Genomic DNA, 21,200 nt, shown 5'->3' with positions numbered 1-21,200 from the left:
CTGAGATTATAGGCATGAGCCACCACCTCCAGCCTTGTAACTATTACTGTTATATAATCATCACTGTCTGGAAGAAGAGTCTCATCAAAAACTACCAATGGAAATTTTATTTGCTACTCCTTTGCCACTGTGCCAAGTTCTTACATTAACAATAATTTTCTTCACCATCTTAGTAGCCTTTTCTTCTTTGGCTTCCTTTTATTTCTCCAATTGTATCTAAGAATGTACCCTTTGTCCTCCCTAATAAGCTGGAACATTGTTTTCTAGAGGGAATACTAGCTTAATTTTTGTAGCATTATTATCCCACAGTATCTACAGTACAACTCCTTCACATGTTAACTCTTAACGGTTTATTATTGCCCATGTTTATTAAGTCTTTACATAAAGGTTGGCAAATAGGCTTCAAACTGCTGTTGTACCAACTCCAAATGACTGGAATGGCTGCCACTGGAATGTAAGCTCCGTGAGGGTAGGGATCTTAGTTTTGGTTACTAAAGTTGTTCCAAGCACATAGAACAATGACACAGAGACATTTATTAAATATTTTTTATTGTAGGAACACGCAGCAGTCAGCTGGCATTGTCTGCCGATCCATGGGCATGAGAGAAAGAAGTAACAAGTAGTTCTTCACTAAAAGCCCATGCAGTAACCACAAATGTTTTTTGTTCAAGACTCTTTGAAGTGGCAGACTTGTGCTAAACTAGTATCATTAATGCTCAGGATGAATTTCAAATAAGCATTCTACTTGAGTCTGATGGAGAAACTAAGATTTGATTCAGTTTAATAGCTTGTAAATGTTAAAGAGCAGTATTTAACCTAAGCATATTCACCCACTTACAATATAGGAGTTCTGTTTCTGTATATCATATTCCATAAATATATGTCCAGCAATCATACTTCTTTTTTTTTTTTGTTTTTTGTTTTTGTTTGTTTGTTTGTTTTGAGACAGAGTCTCGTTCGTTAGCCCAGGCTGGAGGGCAGTGGCACGATCTCTGCTCACTGCAACCTCTGCCTCCTGGGTTCAAGTGATCCTCCCACCTCAGCCTCCCAAGTAGCTGAGATTACAGGTGTATACCACCATGCCCAGCTAATTTCTGTATTTGTATTTTTTATTTTTAAATTAAAAATATTATGAAATGGGGTCTTGCTCTGTTGCCCAGGCTGGAGTGCAGTGGCGTGATCTCAGCTCGCTGCTACCTCTACCTCCCAGGTTCAAGCGATTCTCCTGCCTCAGCCTCCTGAGTTACTCAGATTACAGGCATGCACCACCTTGCCTGGCTACTTTTTGTATCTTTAGTAGAGATGGGATTTCACCATATTGGTCAGGCTGGTATCAAACTCCTGACCTCAAGTGATGCACCCACCTAAGCCTCCCAGAGTGCTGGGATTACAGGCGTGAGCCACCGTGCCCAGCCTCACAACCATACTTCTTAAAAACTCTGGCACACATTAGTTCCTCTTATATTACATTGATATAAGCAAGTCATATGGATTTATCTGAGTGTAAAGAGAGCTGGAAAAAGTAGTTCCTAGCACGTCGGCCACCTCCCAGTGAGGGCTGCATACCATAGAAGGGGAGAATGAATTTTGGGAGAACAGGTAATTATCTCTGTCACAGAAGGGGATGAAAAGTATGGTAGTGGGGATGAAAAGTATGGTAGTTACACAAATTAGACATCTGTATGGAAAATACCACTTGGTTGTACAAATGTGGTTAGAATATTTGAAAGGTATGGGCATCGATGGTATCTTAATTCAGGTTACAGTATTGGTATAAAGCACACTGGTTAGTCCAACAGCTTCTGGAAATGTGTTTCTTAAAGCAGAGCATCTGACTAATTTTATATTTGAGGTGGTAAGCTATAAAGATATTTGCTGTTTTGAACTTAATTAGAATCAATAAAAAAGCAAGTGATGTGTAAATTCTAGAAAGAACCTTTGACGACAGGAGTCATGTCATCTTGGGTTTATATTAAAAGTAGCAGGAAAAATAGTTCTGGATTTTAAGATGTGTGCACTAGACTTTAGGAAACATTGGAAAACCCGTAAGAGTGAGGCTTAAAATTCTAATGGACAGTGTACCCCCCGAAGGAGTGCAAAGTCTTGAAATGCCCCAAACTTCTTATATGAAAGGTTAGGAAAGCACACTGGTGGAGGGAGGGGGTCAGAGTAGAAAAATATTATATGTCCATTTACATAGCACTTTTAGTGATTGGGAACAGATACTAATTAGCCATATCAAAGAATTCCATGGGGGTAGTAGCAGGTAGAAATTAGGGTGGAGCTAAAGCGGCTCCCCCACGCATCTTCTCACCATCTCCGCTTTTCCCCCACCCCACCCCATCAATCACTCCAACTGGGTCTTAGTTTTTGTTTTGTTTTTGTTTTAATGCATATACTGTAAGTCAGAAGGAGAAACTCATAACAAATGTCAAGTAGGAAAGAGGGTTGTGAAGCTCTTAGGATGTTGTCAGAGGATGAATAGGATTTTTACAATGACCGATGTTTCAGAAAAGAAAAAACAATATTGATGATTCTTAGAGATAAATTTATAGCTAGAGTAAGAAGTCAGGAATCTACAGTTCAGGAAACTTGAAATAATAGGTGACACAGAACACACAGTATATCTCCTTTTTATCTTCTCATTTCTGTAACAAGAAGTTGCTCTTTAAATGAGAAAAACTAGCGCCTCTGCCCGGCCGGGGTGTCTGGGAAGAACTGAGGAGCGTCTCTGCCCGGCCGCCCCGTCCGGGAAGAAATGAGCAACGCGTCTACCCGGTCGCCCCGTCTGGGAAGTGAGGAGCGCCTGTGCCCGGCCGCCCCGTCTGGGAAGAAATGAGGAGCACCTCTGCCTGGCCGCCCCATCTGGGAAGAAGTGAGGAGCGTCTCTGCCTGGCCGCCCGGTCTGGGAAGTGAGGAGCGCCTCTGCCCGGCCGCCCCGTCTGGGATGTGGGGAGCGCCTCTGCCCGACCGCCCCGTCTGGGAGGTATACCATGGAGGCCAGAAGCAATCTGGGGGCTGGACGTGGTGGCTCACGCCTGTGGTCCCGGCACTCTGGGGGGCCGAGGCGGGTTGATCACTTTGGGCTAGGAGTTCGAGACCAGTCTGGCCAACATGGCGAAACATATGAAAAATACAACAGACAAACCAACCAACCAACTCAGTGACAACAAAACAGGTCTATCCTGGAGTCATACTCTAATTTTTTCTATTTTCCTCCCTTTCTGATCCTTTATCCCACTTTCTTTTTCTTACTCTTCCTTCTCCTCCTTCGTCAAATAGAGGATTGAGTTATTATCGCTGATCCATATAAAGTCCCTCTCTCATTTATTTTGATTCCCACTCCCCATTTCTATTCCCCGTCTTCCCATGTGCAACCTTCCTAATATGTTTGATACGCATCTTTTTGTTTGTATGTATTTTTAGAAAATGTTTATTGTTTTTGTGTGCAAAAAAAATTAATAAAAAAAATAAATAAATAAATTAGAAAAACTAGAACAAACAAAAAGAAAATAGACAATACACTTATCTGGCTGGGGAGATACCATGATCATGAAGGTGGTTCCCAGAGTGAGGCTCATCCATTGCACTTTGGTTGTGCTGACCCCTGTGATTTCCCCAAATGCAGAATTTGTAGTAGTGAGGGACTGTGTTTGTGCTTTCCCCTGTCATTTTTTGTCATAAGATACCATAGTGTGAAGTTTATAATATTAAAAACAAATAAATAATAAAATAGAGGCATGTGGCTTTACATGATTTCATGTCTCTAGGTCTAGAAGAATTATATATCAAGGTTCTGAAAGATATTTCTGATACTTCCAGGGCCCTACCAGTAAGAGAGAAATCATGGAGACAGGTAGATATCTTAGAAGAATGATTAGATGATGCCTTGAAAGGTGAATGTTAATAAATGCGGACACTGAAAGTTGCCTTTGATTCCTGAAAAATTTTTTTTTTTTTTTTTTTTTTTTTTTGAGACGGAGTCTCGCTCTGTCACCCAGGCTGAAGTGCGGTGGCGCGATCTTGGCTCACTGCAAGCTCCGCCTCCCGGGTTCACGCCATTCTCCTGCCTCAGCCTCCTGAGTAGCTGGGACTACAGGCGCCCACCACCACGCCCGGCTAATTTTTTGTATCTTTAGTAGAGACGGGGTTTCACCATGGTCTCGATCTCCTGACCTCGTGATCCGCCCGCCTCGGCCTCCCAAAGTGCTGGGATTACAAGCGTGAGCCACCATGCCCGGCCTCCTGAAAAAATTTTTAAAAAGTTTGTTAAACAGATGTTTATCATTTTTAAGCAATTTGAAGATTATAAAGAAGTAATTTTTAACAGTTGTTTAGAAGTGCTTTATTGAACTATCTTGTCTCGAGTTTGAGTAAATGCTGCATATAGGTCATTGTCAGTGTTACTTTCTTGTGTTGGTGAGTGGTCAGACCTGATAAGCTTAGTTTCCTTCTAACAGTAAGGTTCAGTGATTGCTTTTCTACCTGTGTTTTGGTTTTGGTTTTGTTTTTCCTCTTTCCATAATAAAGTGTTCTAATGGCATGATAGGTGTTGTTTTTTCTTTTGGTGATAAACAGAGCGAGGGATGTTAGCAGGTTTAAAGCTCTTTCTGTATTTTCCCAGTTTTTTTTAGGGGGATTGATAGAACATTGTTTTATTTTTGTTATATATATGAATAAAGATATCTTAAAATTATTTTAATTTGCTTTTTCAATTGACGGCTACTATGCATCTCTCCTTGTGGTGAACTGCTTGCTCATAATCTTTGCCAGTTTTACTATTGGGTTATTTGTCTTTTTCTTATAGATTTTTAGGGACTCTTCAATACATTATAGATATTAATTCTTTCTTTGTCTTTCTGTTGCAAAGACTTTTCCATGTCTGTGCGTAATGTTCCTTCTGTAACTTTTGGATTTTATGTTTCAAGAATATTTTCTCCACTTGAAGACGATGTTAAAAATTCTACTTACAGGTTTTCATTTTGTTTTGTCTTGCAAGTCATTTAGCTCTATACTCTGGATTTTATGTATGTTGTGAGGTAATTTTTTTTTCCTCAGATGATATACCTCACTACTGCTAGTTATTAAATCTATCTTCACACTGGTTCAAAATGCCACCTTTTAGTATTTACAAATTCTTTTTACTCTTGGGCCTGTTTCTGGGCTCTTTCTTTTTGAGGGATTTAATTGTTTATTTTATTTATTTATTTTTTGAGACAGAGTCTCGTTCTGTCACCCAGGCCAGTGCAGTGATGCCATCTTGGCTCACTGCAACCTCTGCCTCCCGGGTTCAAGCGATTCTCCTGCCTCAGCCTCCTGAGTAACTGAGACTACAGACGCCCGCCACCGCGCCCGGCTAATTTTTGTATTTTTAGTAGAGATGGGTTTCACTGTGTTGGGCAGGCTGCTCTTGAGCTCCTGACCTTGTGATCTGCCCGCTTCCGTCTCCCAAAGTGCTGAGATTACCAGTGTGAGCCACTGCACCCGGCCTAATTGTTTGTTTCTATGCCAATATCACATAGCTTGATGCTGCTGATTATAACCATGATAACAGCAACTAATGTGTATTGATAATTGACTTTGTGACAGTCCCTGTGATAAATACTTTAACATATTTAGCTAACTCATTTCTCACAGAACCGCCAAGAGTTAAGTATTCTTGATACCTTTATTTTTAAGAGGTTAAATTTACTCAAATTACAAGCTATGACTATAACCTAACAGAGCCTATACCCTTAACCATGAGGTTGTGATTCCTAGAAGGACAAATTTCCTGTTTTCCTTTTCAAAACTTTCTCAGCTATTCATATGCATTTACTTTTTCATGTGAATTTCATTGTGATTTTGAATAATGTTACTTAGATTTATGTAGGAAGGATGGGCATCTTTGTAATGTACCTTCTAAAAATAAGTGATGTTTGTTTTTTGAGATTGTCTTTTATATCCCAGTTTTATTTTCTTATATAGACTCCGAACTTTTGTTTTACTTACTCATAGGTCTTATTTGTGTGTGTGTGTGTGTGTGTGTGTGTGTGTACGTGTGTGTGTTTAAGTTCTGGGATACATGTGCTGAACGTGCAGGTTTGTTACATGGGTATACGTGTGCCATGGTGTTTTGCTTCACCTATCAACCTGTCATCTAGGTTTTAAGCCCCGCATGCATTAGGTATTTGTCCTAATGCTCTCCCTCCCCTTTCTCCCATCCCCTAACAGGCCCCAGTGTGTGATGTTCCCCTCCCTGTGTCCATGTGTTCTCATTGTTCAGCTCCCACTTATGAGTGAGAACATACGGTGTTTGGTTTTATGTTCCTGTGTTAGTTTGCCGAGGATGATGATTTCCAGCTTCATCCATGTCCTCGCAAAAGACATGAGCTCATTCTTTTTTATGGCTGCATAGTATTCCATGGTGTATAGGTGCCACATTTTCTTTATCCAGTCTATCATTGATGGGGATATGGGTTGGTTCCAAGTCTTTGCTGTTGTAAATAATGCTGCAAGTTTATTTGGAAATAATTTCAAAGTTACAGAAAAGTTGCAAGAGTAGCACAAAGCACTGGATACCCTCCACCCAGATTTACCAGTTGTTAACATTTTGTCACATTTCCTTTATGGTTCCCTCCTTGGGTATGTGTGTATGTGTGTCCCCACCACCACCATTTGAAAGTTAATTGCAGATGGCATGTCTCAGTACCCTTAAATATTTCAGTATGTATTTCCTAAAACAAGGACGTTTTCTTATACAACTACAGTACAGTTACTGAAGTCAACAAGTTCAACATCAGCATAATACAGTTACCTAATTTCCAGTTGTGGATTCAGTTATGTTCCCCAAAAGGGTCCTAACCTTCAGTACCTGTGAATGTGGCCTTATTTGGAAATAGCATCCTTTGGGAGGCCAAGGCAGACGGATCACGAGATCAGTAGATTGAGACCATCCTGGCTAATAGGTGAAACCTTGTCTATACTAAAAATACAAAAATTAGCCAGGCGTGGTGGCACGCGCCTATAGTTGGATCAACTTGGGAGGCTGAGGCAGGAGAATTGCTTGAACCCAGGAGGCAAGGTTGCAGTGAGCCAAGATTGCACCACTGCTCTCCAGCCTGGGCGACAGAGCGAGACTCCGTCTCAGAAACAAAACAAAACAAAAACCAAAAACCCACATGTGAAGACAGACACCCAGAGAGAATGCCTTGTGACAACAGAGGCAGAAATTGGTGGGATGCACCTGTAAGCCAGGAGCACGAAGGATTGCCAGCTACCATCAGAAGCTAGGAGGAGGCAAGGAAGAATGGTATCCAGAGTGTCAGGGGGAGCATAGCCCTGCTGACACTTGAATTTTGGACATCCTGCCTCCAGAACTATGATATAATAAATTTGTTGTTTTAAGACATTTTTTTCTACAGCAGCCCTAGGAGGGAACAATAAAGGAAATGTGGCAAGGAAAGTAATACAGTAGTGCATACATTTTTCCAATTGTCCTAATAATATTCTTTATAACAAAAATCCAAAATCCAATCTAGAAATACATATTGCATTTAATTGTTGTGTTTCTCTAGTCTCCTTTAATCTGAACAGTTCTTCAGGCTTTATCTTTCATGACGTTGATATTTTTTAAACCATTGATGGTTTTGTATAGTGTACATCGATGAGTTTTTGTTTGATGTTTCCTCATGATTTGATTTAGATTATGAATTTGAGGCAGGAGTACCACTTAAAGGCTATTATGTTCTTCAGAGTACAGGACATCAGGAGGCAAACTGTTAGTCTATCCTACTATTGGCAGTATTAACTTTGATTACTTAGTTAAGTGATGTCTGTCAGGTTTCTTCACCATAAAATGAGCATTTTTCTCTTTTGAATAAATTACAGATAAGGAAATAGTTTTTGCTTCCATTGATGATTCCTTGGCTGAATTAATTATTGCAGTAAGAGTTGTTCTGGGATACATGTGCTGAATGTGTAGCTCTCTTACTCCAAGTTTAGTAGTTGGGATTCTGTAAGAGAGAACCTTCCTGTCCTTATTTATTTATCAGAGTGACTTATGGACTATCTTAGTCAACTAGTTGTAATCTGTTAGTGTCACCATTTTTTTTCTTGATGCTCAAATTCTATATTTGGTCAGTAAGAGCCTCTTCAAACTAGCTCCTATGTACTTTTGATAGATCCCTATCATTTGTTGAGTACTACTTTGTAACTATTTTTGGTATATTACAAAACTACTTATTTCTCAATATATTTTTGTAGCTGCTGTATAGAAATCTGTGTCTGATAGCTTTTCAGTTAATTCTTTTACTTTTTTTGTGTAAGGGATCATGCAGTTCAGGCACAGTGGCTCACACCTGTAATCCCAGTGCTTTGAGAGACTGAGGTGGGAAGATCACTTGAGCCCAGGAGTTTGAGACCAGCCTGAGCAATTTAGTGAGACCCCATCTCTGCAAAAAATTAAAAAATTAGTTGTGTGTGGTGGCAGATGCCTGTAGCCCTAGCTACTCAGGAGGCTGAGATGGGAGGATTGCTTAAGACCAGGAGTTCGAGGCTGTAGTGAGCGATGATCATGCCACTGCACTGTAGCCTGGGTGACAGAGTGAAACCTCATTTCAGGTAATAATTATAATGGCCGGGTGCGGTGGCTCACGCCTGTAATCACAGCACTTTGGGAGGACGAGGCAGGTGGATCACGAGGTCTGGAGTTTGAGACCATTCTGGCCAACATGGTGAAACCCTGTCTCTACTAAAAATACAAAAAATCAGCCGAGCGTGGTGGCACACGCCTGTAGTCCCAGCTACTCGGGAGGCTGAGGCAGGAGTATCGCTTGAACCTGGGAGGTGGAGGTTGAAGTGAGCCCAGATCGCACCACTGTACTCCAGCCTGGTGACACAGTGAGACTCTGTCTAAAAAAAAAAAAAAAACCAATAATAATTATAATGAACCTTAAGACTCTTTCTATTGTTTGCCATTAAGCTGTGATGCCAGAGTTGACTTGAACTTTATAGATATATAATATCATGGAAGGATTCCTCTATTTTTAGTTCATGAGAGTTATTAAAAAGTAGGGGTGGGTGTTGATTTAAGTTTTTTTTCCCCCCTTGGCTTTTATTGAGATAAATAACTTTTCTTCTTTTTCTTTCTTTTTTAAATTTTTTAAAAAAATAGAGACAAGGTCTCTCTATGTTGCCCAGGCTGATCTTGAACTCCTGGCCTCAAGCAATCCTCCCTTCTCAGGCTTGAAAAGTGCTGGGATTACAAGTATGAGCCACTGCACATGGCTGCTGCTGCTGCTGCTCCTCCTTCATGTGTATATATATATATATATATATATATATACACACATACACACGTACATACATACATACACAGAGAGAGAGAGAGATGGAGTCTCACTGTGTTTCTGAGGCTGGAGTATAGTACTATTCACAGGTGTGATTATGGCACACTACAGCCTTGATTCCTGGCCTCCTGCCTCAGCCTCCAGAGTAGCTGGGACTACAGATGTGTGCAACTGCACCTGACTTCTTTATTTTTTATTTTATATTTTTTAACCCAAACCCAAAATGGTCAATATGGCTTCTTAATTTATTTGTTTGTTTGTTTTTCGAGATGAAGTCTCACTGTGTCCTCCGGGCTGGAGTACAGTGGCACAATCTCAGCTCACTGCATCCTCTGCCTCCCGGGTTGAAACAATTCTCCTGCCTCAGCCTCTGGAGTAGCTGAGATTACAGGCACATGCCACCACACTTGGCTAAACTTCCTTATTTTTTAATATGGTGAATTAATATTATTAATAGACCCTAAAACTAAACCATTCTTACATCCTGAGAATACGGTATATTTTTTTAGTGGAAAAGCATAGAACAGTGGTTATGAACCCTCTCCAGTATAATAGATGAGCACTTGAAATGTGGCTAGTCCAAATTGAGATGTACTCTAAGTGTAAAATACACACCCGATTTCGAGTAGCTGGGCTCACAGGTGCGCGCCAACACCCCCAGCTGATTTTTGTATTTTTAGTAGAGGCGGGGTTTCACCATGTTGGCCAGGCTATTCTCAAACTCCTGACCTCAAGTGATCCACCTTCCTCAGCCTCCCAAAGTGCTGGGATTACAGGCGTGAGCCACCACGCCTGGTGCAGTACACACCAGATTTTAATATGGTAAAAAGAATATAGAATAATTCAACTGTTAAATATTAATTGCATGTTGATAACATTTTTGATATAGTAGGTTAAATAAGATATTAAAATTAATCTCCTTCTGTTTGACCTTTTTAAATGTGGCTACTGGAAAATTTAAAATTGCATATGTGGTTTGTATTTGTGGTTCACATTACATTTCTATTGGACAGTACTGTTCTGGAGCTAAATTGCCTGAGAGTATCTTTGACCTTAGACTAGTTACCTATTCTGTGTGCCTTAGTTTCCTCATCTTTAAGGGGTGAGTAAAAATAGTCCTTAACTGAAAGGGTGGTTGTAAGGATTAAATGTGTTAGTATACACAAGAGTACTTAGGATAGAATTTAGCACATAGCAGCTGCATAATGTTATCTGTTACTATTCTTAATAAGAATGCAAGCTGCATGATGCCCGGGACCTTGTTTTGTTCACTGTTGGATCTCTACTTTCTAGACTTTCTTTTTTTTTTTCTTTTTTTCTTCAAGTTTCACTCTTGTTGGCCAGGCTGGAGTGCAATGGCACAATCTTGGCTCACTGCAACCTCTGCCTCCTGGGCTCAAGCGATTCTCGTGCCTCAGCCTCCCGAGAAGCTGGGATTACAAACGCGCACCACCACACCCGGCTAATTTTTGTATTTTTAATAGAGACGGGGTTTCACCATGTTGGCCAGGCTGGTATCAAACTCTTGACCTCAGATGATCCACCTGCCTTGGCCTTCCAAAATGCTGGGATTATAGGTGTGAGCCACTGCACCCAGTCTAGACTTTCAAAAAATATTTTTTTGAATTAATGAATGAATACAGAGAATTTCTGAGAAACCTAGGTAACAGTTGGGAAGGAGCTCTTTTGATAATCCCAGATGTCTGTTGGAAGGATACTACAACCAAGAAAGCATCCTATAATACCCATGAAATACATAATATTTGTGCTTTTCTGGTAGTTTTTTAAAACAAGATTTAAACTATTTTAATGGTTATTGCTTTATTTAGGTCTCCTGTCTTTTAACTGAGTTATTTTTATTAATTTTTATGTGCCTAGTTAGCCATTTTATCTAGTTCTGAAAACTTCATTGACAGGAGTTATACAAAGTTATCACTTTCTTTTCAAATCATCTGTGCTCTAGTACCCTTCTCATACCTAATACTGTGTAGTCTCCCTTTGTGTTTCTTGTTTATGATGAAATCTAGTGATTTATCTGTTTCATTGATGTTTATTTGTAAATTATACTAGATTTTTTGTTATAAGAGGAAATTAAAAGAAAAGGTAATGAATTAGAAACAGAAATCTCAGTATGATTTACAAATAAAAATCCTTTTGGGAGGTTACCCCCGCCCCCCACCAGCCCCGAGATGGAGTTTTGCTCTTGTTACCCAGGCTAGAGTTCAGTGACGCCATCTCGGCTCATTGCAACCTCCGCCTCTCGGGTTCAAGCAATTCTCCTGCCTCAGCCTCCCAAGAAGCTGGAGTTACAGGCACATGCCACCATGCCTGGCTAATTTTTGTATTTTTAGTAGAGACAGGATTTCACCATGTGTTAGCCAGGCTCGTCTCAAACTCCTGACCTCAGGTGATCTGCCCACCTTGGTCTCCCAAAGTGCTGGGATTACAGGCATGAGCCACTGCGCTCGGCTGGAAATCTTTTGTTTATTTTATTTTATTTATTTTTATGAGACGGAGTTTTGCTCTTGTTGCCCAGGCTGGTGCAATGGCACAATCTCAGCTCACTGCATCCTCAGCCTCCCTGGTTCAAGCAGTTCTCCTGCCTCAGCCTCCAAGTAGCTGGGATTACAGTCATGTGCCACCATGCCCAGCTAATTTTTTGTATTTAATAGAGACGGGGTTTCACCATGTTGATCAGGCTGGTCTCAAACTTCTGACCTCAGGTGATCTGCCTGCCTCAGCCTCCCAAAGTGCTGGGATTACAAGCTTGAGCCACTGCGCCTGGCCATTTTGTTTTTTAGATTGTAAATTATCCTAATTTTGTTTCCTCCTGAATTCCTCAGTTCATTTGTTTATGTTAGTTCCTTTTTAGTAACAGGTGTGTAAGTATTTGAAATTTGCTCTGAATACAACCTTTGCTGTAGTTCATTGATGTAGAAATTTGTTGTTTTTTTTTGTTTTAGGGGTTTTTGTTTTTGTTTTGAGACAGAGTCTTGCCCTCTTGCCCAGGCTGAAGTGCATGGCATAGTCACGATTCATTGCAGCCTTGACCTCCTGAGCTCAAGTGATCCTCCTACCTTTGCCTCTCAAGTAGCTGGGACTACAGGCCTGTACTACCACACCTGGCTAATTTTTTTTTTTTTGAGACGGAGTCTCGCTCTGTCACCCAGGCTGGAGTGCAGTGGCGCAATCTCGGCTCACTGCAAGCTCCGCCTCCCGGGTTCACGCCATTCTCCTGCCTCAGCCTCTCCGAGTAGCTGGGACTACAGGCGCCCGCCACCACGCCCGGCTAATTTTTTTGTATTTTTAGTAGAGACGGGGTTTCACCGTGGTCTCGATCTCCTGACCTCGTGATCCACCCGCCTCGGCGTCCCAAAGTGCTGGGATTACAAGCGTGAGCCACCGCGCCCGGCCACACCTGGCTAATTTTTAAATTTTTTGTAGAGACAGAATCTCCCTATGTTGCCCAGGCTGATCTTGAACTCCTGGGCTCAAGCCATCCTCCCACCTCAGCCTCCCAAAGTATTGGGATTACATGCGTGAGTCACCATGCCTCGCAAAGTTGTTCTTTTATAATTGTGGGTTTTGTTCTCTCTTTGACATAAGTGTATTGGGTCATGAATATTTTAATATAGTCATCTCACTTAAAACTTTGAAAAAATACATTGTGTACCATTTCCTAAGGTTTTATAGCATATATTCTGTTATCAGTACTCAATGAATGCCAAACAACAGTGTGGAAAATTGTTTCCAATCAGAAGCAACTAAAGCATGTATAGGTAATTTCATGGAAGTTAAAATATCCATTGTCAAAGCTAATAATGTTATAAAATGGGGGCCATAATATGATAAATCTTTATATAATTCAGTTCAACAAACTTTTTTACATGCTCTGAGCAAGCAAATACTTCTCATACGGTTTTTGTTTGTTTGAGACAGTCTTTCGCTCTGTCACCCAGGCTGGAGTGCAGTGGAGAGATCTTGGTTCACTGCAACCTCTGCCTCCTGGGTTCAAGCGATTCTCTTGCCTCAGCCTCCCAAGTAGCTGGCACTGCAGACGCACACCACCACGTCTGGCCTAATTTTTTAAAAAATATTTTTAGTAGAGACAGGGTTTCACCAAGTTGGCCAGGCCGGTCTCAAACTCCTGGCTTCAAGTGATCTGTCCACCTTGGCCTCCCAAAGTGCCGGGCATTACAGGCGTGAGCCACTGCACCTATTCCTAATACTGTTTTAAGAGCACAAAGTAGTATCAGGATTACAAAAATTCTTAATGTTGTTGCATTCTAAAATAGTTTTCCACAGAATATTAGTGACTTTCTAGGTGGAAACTTCCATACCTGTATATACTAAACTTTGACAATCAAAAGGTTTTATTTTTTAATAAAACTGAAATTTTTAACATATATACACATTGTTATTATGTACTTTTTTTTTTTTTTTTTTTTTTTTTTTTTTGAGAAGGAGTCTCACTCTTTCACCCAGGCTGGAGTGCAGTGGTGCGATCTCGGCTCACTGCAGGATCCGTCCCCTGGGTTCACGCCATTCTCCTGCCTCAGCCTCCCGCGTAGCTGGGACTACAGGCGCCCACCACCTCGCCCAACTAATTTTTTGTATTTTTAGTAGAGACGGGGTTTCACCGTGTTAGCCAGGATGGTCTTGATCTCCTGACCTCGTGATCCGCCCGCCTCGGCCTCCCAAAGTGCTGGGATTACAGGCGTGAGCCACCGCACCCAGCCCTATGTACATATTTTAAACAATGATTTTAGGGTTGAAATAGTGTAGCCAGAAGTAAGCACTATTTCAGAAATATGAAGTTCTGGCTTTAATTTTTAGGTCATCCTAAGGAATGAAAAGCTGAATATAAATGATCATTTTATAGCCCATGCTAAAAGCCTCCCCATGTAATATGAAAATAGAAAGGAAACATCAACTTTTTTGAATCAAAAACTTTGTGTCTCTTTTTAATATAACAGCTTTATTGAACTAGAATAAAACCATTCATGCTATTTCCATATTAATTTTTTACTTCATTATTTTACTCCAAAAAGCCAAAGGAGGCAAGTTCATATAGTTGGAAGATTCAACATGTAAATGGATGTGAAGAGTCAGAATATAAATATGAGGAATGGCTGGAAACAGTCAGCGTGCATCCTGCCTTTCTCATGTACATGCTGTTTTCCTGTCACCCAGCGTTGATACCTTATCTGGACATTTTGAGGCTAGAGCAGTTGTTGAACTCCAGAGCATTATCAAGTCTTCACAGCTTAAAAGGAGGTGCAGATAACTAGTAAATTAGTTCGATATATGTTGATCTGTGGATTAATATCAGTCTTTTTTTATCCCCACTCTCTTCAATTAAAAAAGTGGATTCAAACATTAATTTTTGATCTGTATTTATCATTTGGGTCAGGTCCTAAATGTTGATGGGGAAAAGAATCGATAATTCAACAGAATTTTTTTTTTTTTTTTTTTTTTTTTTTGAGACAGTCTCACTCTGTTGCCCAGGCTGAAGTGCAATGGCACGCACGATTTCGGCTCACTGCAACCTCCACCTCCCCGGTTAAAGTGATTCTTCTGCCTCAGCCTCCGGAGTAGCTAGAATTACAGGCATGCACCAGCGCGCTGAGCTAATCTTTGTATTTTTAGTAGAGATGGGCTTTCGCCATATTGGCCAGGTTGGTCTCAAACTCCTGACCTTCAGTGATCCACCTGGCTTGGCTTCCCAAAGTGCTGGGATTACAAGTGTGAGCCACTGCACCCAGCCCAACAAATTTTTTTAAATACAGTATGTATCAGCTGGGCGCGGTGGCTCATGCCTGTACCCCAGCATTTTGGGAGGCCGAGGCGGGCGGACCACCTGAGGTCAGGAGTTCAAGACCAGCCTGGTCAATATGGTGAAACCCATCTCTACTAAAAATACAAAAATTAGCCAGGCTTGGTGGTGAGCACCTGTAGTCCCAGCTACTCTGGAGGCTGAGGCAGGAGAATCTCTTGAACCTGGGAGGTGGAGGTTGCAGTGAGCTGAGATTGTGCCACTGCACTCCTCCAGACTGGGCCACAGAGCGAGACTCTGTCTCAAAAAAAAAAAAAAAAAAAGTATGTATCACAATTTTTTAAAAAACATAATTTTGGCCATCTTTTCTATCAGTATTCATATATAGTCAGTTCTCATTATTTGTGCTAGTTATGTTCTATAAAATTACGAACACTACCTTATCAAAGACTGAACCATTCCTCCTAGAGGGAATACAGGGTTAGGTTCCTATGAGCTTTTTTTTTTTTTTTTTTTTTTTTTTTTTTTTTTTTTCATACAAAAACAATAAACATTTTCTAAAAATACATACAAACAAAAAGATGCGTATCAAACATATTAGGAAGGTTGCACATGGGAAGTCGGGGAATAGAAATGGGGGTGGGAGTTAAAATAAATGAGAGAGGGACTTTATATGGATCAGTGATAATAACTCAATCCTCTATTTGACAAAGAAGAGGGAGAAGGAAGAGGAAGAAAAAGAAAGTGGGATAAAGGATCAGAAAGGGAGGAAAATAGAAAAAATTAGAGTATGACTCCAGGGTAGACCTGTTTTGTTGTCACTGAGTTGGTTGGTTGGTTTGTCTGTTGTATTCTTCATGTTTCGCCAAGTTGGCCAGACTGGTCTCGAACTCCTAGCCCGAAGTGATCAACCCGCCTCGCCCCCCAGAGTGCCGGGACCACAGGCGTGAGCCACCACGTCCAGCCCCCACATTGCTTTTGGCCTCCGTGGTAGACCTCCCAGACGGAGCGGCCAGGCAGAGGAGCTCCTCACTTCTACCCAGACACGGGGCGGCCGGGCAGAGGGGCTCCTCACTTCCCAGATGGGGCGGCCAAGCAGAGACGCTCCTCACTTCTTCCCAGACGATAGGTGGCCGGGCAGAGGCGCTCCTCACTTCCCAGACGATGGGTGGTCGGGCAGAGGCGCTCCCCACTTCCCAGACGATGGGTGGCCGGGCAGAGGCGCTCCTCACTTCCCAGACAATGGGTGGCCGGGCAGAGGCGCTCCTCACCTCCCAGACGATGGGTGTCTGGGCAGAGGCACTCCTCACTTCCCAGATGGGGCAGCTGGGCAGAGGCGCTCCTCACTTTCCAGACGATGGGTGGTCGGACAGAGGCGCTCCTCACCTCCCAGACGATGGGTGGCCGGGCAGAGGCGCTCCTCACCTCCCAGACGATGGGTGGCCGGGCAGAGGCGCTCCTCACCTCCCAGACGGGGCGGCCGGGCAGAGGCGCTCCTCACTTCTTCCCGGACGGGGCGGCCGGGCAGAGGCGCTCCTCACTTCTTCCCGACGGGGCGGCCGGGCAGAGGCGCTCCTCACTTCTTCCCGGACGGGGCGGCCGGGCAGAGGCGCTCCTCACTTCTTCCCGGACGGGGCGGCCGGGCAGAGGCGCTCCTCACTTCTTCCCGGACGGGGCGGCCGGGCAGAGGCGCTCCTCACTTCTTCCCGGACGGGGCGGCCGGGCAGAGGCGCTCCTCACTTCCTCCCGGACAGGGCGGCCGGGCAGAGGCGCTCCTCACCTCCCAGACGATGGGAGGCCGGGCAGAGGCGCTCCTCACTTCCCAGACGATGGGTGGCCGGGCAGAGGCGCTCCTCACTTCCCAGACGGGGCGGCCGGGCAGAGGAGCTCCTCACTTCCCAGACGGGGCGGCCGGGCAGAGGCGCTCCTCACTTCCCAGACGGTGGTTGGCCGGGCAGAGGCGCTCCTCACTTCCCAGACGGTGGGTGGCCGGGCAGAGGCGCTCCTAACTTCCCAGACGGTGGGTGGCCGGGCAGAGGCGCTCCTCACTTCCCAGACGGTGGGTGGCCGGGCAGAGGCGCTCCTAACTTCCCAGACGGTGGGTGGCCGGGCAGAGGCGCTCCTCACTTCCCAGACGGTGGGTGGCCGGGCAGAGGTGCTCCTCACTTCCCAGACGGGGCGGCCGGGCAGAGGCGCTTCTCACTTCCCAGACGGTGGGTGGCCGGGCAGAGGCGCTCCTCACTTCTTCCCGGACGGGGCGGCCGGGCAGAGGCACTCCTCACTTCTTCCCGGACGGGGCGCCCGGGCAGAGGCGCTCCTCACTTCTTCCCGGACGGGGCGGCCGGGCAGAGGCGCTCCTCACTTCTTCCCGGACGGGGCGGCCGGGCAGAGGCGCTCCTCACTTCTTCCCGGACGGGGCGGCCGGGCAGAGGCGCTCCTCACTTCCCAGACGGTGGGTGGCCGGGCAGAGGCGCTCCTCACTTCCCAGACGGTGGGTGGCCGGGCAGAGGCGCTCCTCACTTCCCAGACGGTGGGTGGCCGGGCAGAGGCGCTCCTAACTTCCCAGACGGTGGGTGGCCGGGCAGAGGCGCTCCTCACTTCCCAGACGGTGGGTGGCCGGGCAGAGGTGCTCCTCACTTCCCAGACGGGGCGGCCGGGCAGAGGCGCTCCTCACTTCCCAGACGGTGGGTGGCCGGGCAGAGGCGCTCCTAACTTCCCAGACGGTGGGTGGCCGGGCAGAGGCGCTCCTCACTTCCCAGACGGTGGGTGGCCGGGCAGAGGTGCTCCTCACTTCCCAGACGGGGCGGCCGGGCAGAGGCGCTCCTCACTTCCCAGACGGTGGGTGGCCGGGCAGAGGTGCTCCTCACCTCCCAGACGGGGCGGCCGGGCAGAGGCGCTCCCCACCTTCCAGATGGGGCGGCGGCCGGGCAGGGGCTGCAATCCCAGCACCCTGGCAGGCCAAGGCAGGCGGCCGGGGGGTAGAGGCTGCCGCGAGGCCAGACCACGCCACCGCCCTCCAGCCCGGGCAACACCGAGCACTGGGTGAGCGAGACTCCGTCTGTAGTCCCAGTACCTCGGGAGGCTGAGGCGGGCAGAGCACTCGGCGTCAGGGGCTGGCGACCAGCGTGGCCAAGATGGCGAACGCGTGCCTGCATCCAAAGGAGAAAAGGCAGGCAGCGGTGGCGCGCGCCGGCAGTCCCAGGCAGTCTGCGGCGGGGGCAGCAGCAAGCCGAGTAGATTGTAGCCTGGGCCAGAGAGGGGAAAGAAGAAAGAAAGAAAGAGAGAAAGAGAGAGAGAGAAAGAAAGAGAGAGAGAGAGAGAGAGAGAGGAAGGGAGGAAGCCCTATGAGCTTTTTTAAAGAAATCATGCACCTTGTTATATGTGTGTTTCTGTTCAAAGATGCCTTATATATATTAAAATGTAAATGGAATGAAGTCCTTCAGAACATGCAGGTATATTTGACTTTATGGTAGACCTTGGAGCTTGACCATATAAAAACTTGATGTGCAGCAAATCCTGTTTTCCCATACATTCTTATTCAAGTGGCTCTTAGTTTCCTATTTCCAAGTGGAAACAATAGGCGGTTGCTAAATAATGCAGAAATGGATATTATCAATTGTTGTTGCCACCCTGAACTGATATGGTATTAATTTTGGCAAGCAGGTGAATTCATAAATATGGAATTCAAAATAATGAGGAGCAACTGTGTGTGTGTGTGTGTGTGTGTGTGTGTAGGTATGGACTTATTGATGATGTTTATAGTAATAAATGTTGCAAATTGCCTTCTAGGCTAACCACAACAATAGACAAAGATTCTATTTTAGGTTTCCTTAGCTCTCTTGCTGGTGTCCCTCAAACTTGACACTCTTATGTCAAGCTCCCCTTCCTCCTACTCTAGGGAGGAAGAAAAAAGGGAAAAAGTCTCCATGTTTGATATTGTGACAAAGAAGGAAGTCAGCCCCCACCCCCACCTCCACCCCATCTTCTGTCTTTGAGTCCTGGTGATTTGAGTAATTTCTATGTGGAGACCAGCTTCCTGCCAAATTCTCATTTAGAGGTTATTTGAAGAACAATTGCATCTTAGGGTTTCTTAGTTTATTTTGTGTTGCTATAACAATACCACAGATTTGGTAATTTATAAAGAAGAGAAATTTACTTCTCACAGTTCTGGAGGCTGGGAGGTCCAATACCAAAGTGCTGACATCTGGCAAGGGCCTTCTTCTTGCTGTGTTATCTCATGGTGAAAGGCGAGAGGCTGAGAGAGGGTTAGAGTGAGGGAGAGAGAGAAATTCACTTAAAAAAGACAGAGTCACTCTTTTGCCCAGGCTGGAGTGCAGTGGCACAATCCTGGCTCACTGCAGCCTTGAACTCCTGGCCTCAAGTGTTCCTCCCTACTTCAGCCTCCCAAGTAGCTGGGACTACCGGTGCTCACCAGTGCCTGGCTTTTTTTTTTCCTTTTGTAGAGACAAGGTCTCACTGGGCTTAGGCTGGTCTTGACGGACTCGCTTTTATAACAAACCCACTCCCATAATAGTGACATTAACCCCTTCAGAGGGCACAGTCCTCATAACCTATTTACATCTTAAAGATCTCACCTCTCAACACTGTTGCATTGTGGATTAAGCTTCCAACACATGAACTTTGGGGTCATATTCAAACCATAGCATAGAGTATCATGCGAACAGGCTGGGTGTAATGCCGACCACAGCCCTACTACCAGAATTCAGACCTTTTATAGTGCTTCTCTCCTTCCAGCTACTTAGAACAAGCCCAGCTTTACTTGTTCCTCTTTCTCCCTCCTAACACTCAGTATTATACTTCAGAAGCTTGGTAAGAAAGGGGAAGATGATATCTCTTATTGACTTGTTTCCTTTTAAGACCTATTTAGATACAGGAGTTAACTCCATTGACTCAATCACTTGGTTTTACTTTGAGAGTTAATAATTTCCACCAGTGTCCAACATTTTGGCTTCCCTGGGCTACATTGGAATAAGAATTGTCTTGGGCCACACATAAAATACAATAACACTAACGATAGCTGATGAGGTTAAAAAAAAAAAAAAAGGTCTATGCATAACTTTTGTGATATCCGCCACCACAGATAAGCAAAATAGTCCTCACATTCAAAGGGTTGGACACCCGTGATCCTCCTAATTTAACAGTTATGTTGCTTAGTATGGAAGCATACTGACTCTCTGAACCCTAATAGATGAGCATGAGCATGATTTTTGTAGTATACTGATTATAAGCATGGGTACTGTGATAGGCAGCATCTTGACTCCCCAGAGATGTCTATGTTCTGTGAATTCTCGGAACCTTTGAATGTATTAGGTTACATGGTAAAGAGGAGTTACAGTTGCAGGTAGAGTTAAAGTTCCTGATAAACTGATTTTGAAATAGAGAGTTTATCCTGGCTTATCCAGGTAGGCACAATAGAGTAACAATGGTTTTTAAGAGTGGAAGAGAAAAGGAGGAAAGTCAAGGAAATGTAACAACAAAGCAGCATCAGAAAGAGACAACATTCCAGGCCTTAAAGGTGGAAGGAGTCTGTGAGCCAAGGAATGTGGGCAGCCCCCACAAGCTAGAAAGGGCAAGAACTGATTTTCTCTTTGAATCTCCAGAAGGAAATGCAGCCCTGCTGACACCTTGATTTTAGCCCGATAAATGTGTTTGTATTGTTTTAAGCCACTAAATTTGTGGTAATTTGTTGTAGCAGCAATAATTAGTGGACACTGAGCTGAAATATTCTGAGTTCATTCTCAGCTTCTGGCTCTGTCACTTACTAGTTTTGTGACATAGAACCAAAACCTATTTAATGTCTCCGGCCTTAGTTTCCTCATCTGTAAAACAGAGATAATAACAACACATATCTTCAGTGGTTATTGCCTGGATTAAATCAGTTAGTGCATCCAATGTACACACTTAGATACATCTTATTATTATTTATATTTTAATATGGTGAGCATGTAGAAAACTTGTAATGAAAACAAAGTAATTGAATTATTCATATTAATTCTTCTTAAAATATAAGAATAAATTAGACATTTTATTTAGTAACTGTCCCATGGACATTTAAAATTACAAGAGAAGTTTGG

General features: G+C 44.0%; 1 protein-coding gene and 1 pseudogene across 2 annotated transcripts in view; both read left to right on the top strand.

Annotated features, from left to right (window-relative positions):
* YES1 (YES proto-oncogene 1, Src family tyrosine kinase) overlaps positions 1-21,200 on the top strand; it is a 100,694-nt gene that overhangs the window by 15,071 nt on the left and 64,423 nt on the right. The window lies entirely within an intron of this gene.
* On the top strand, positions 3,522-3,668 carry LOC129461771 (uncharacterized; annotated as a pseudogene).

This window comes from Symphalangus syndactylus, chromosome 1 (genome assembly GCF_028878055.3).
Source record: "Symphalangus syndactylus isolate Jambi chromosome 1, NHGRI_mSymSyn1-v2.1_pri, whole genome shotgun sequence".
NCBI lineage: Eukaryota > Metazoa > Chordata > Mammalia > Primates > Hylobatidae > Symphalangus > Symphalangus syndactylus.
This window is presented reverse-complemented; position numbering and strand designations above follow the sequence as displayed.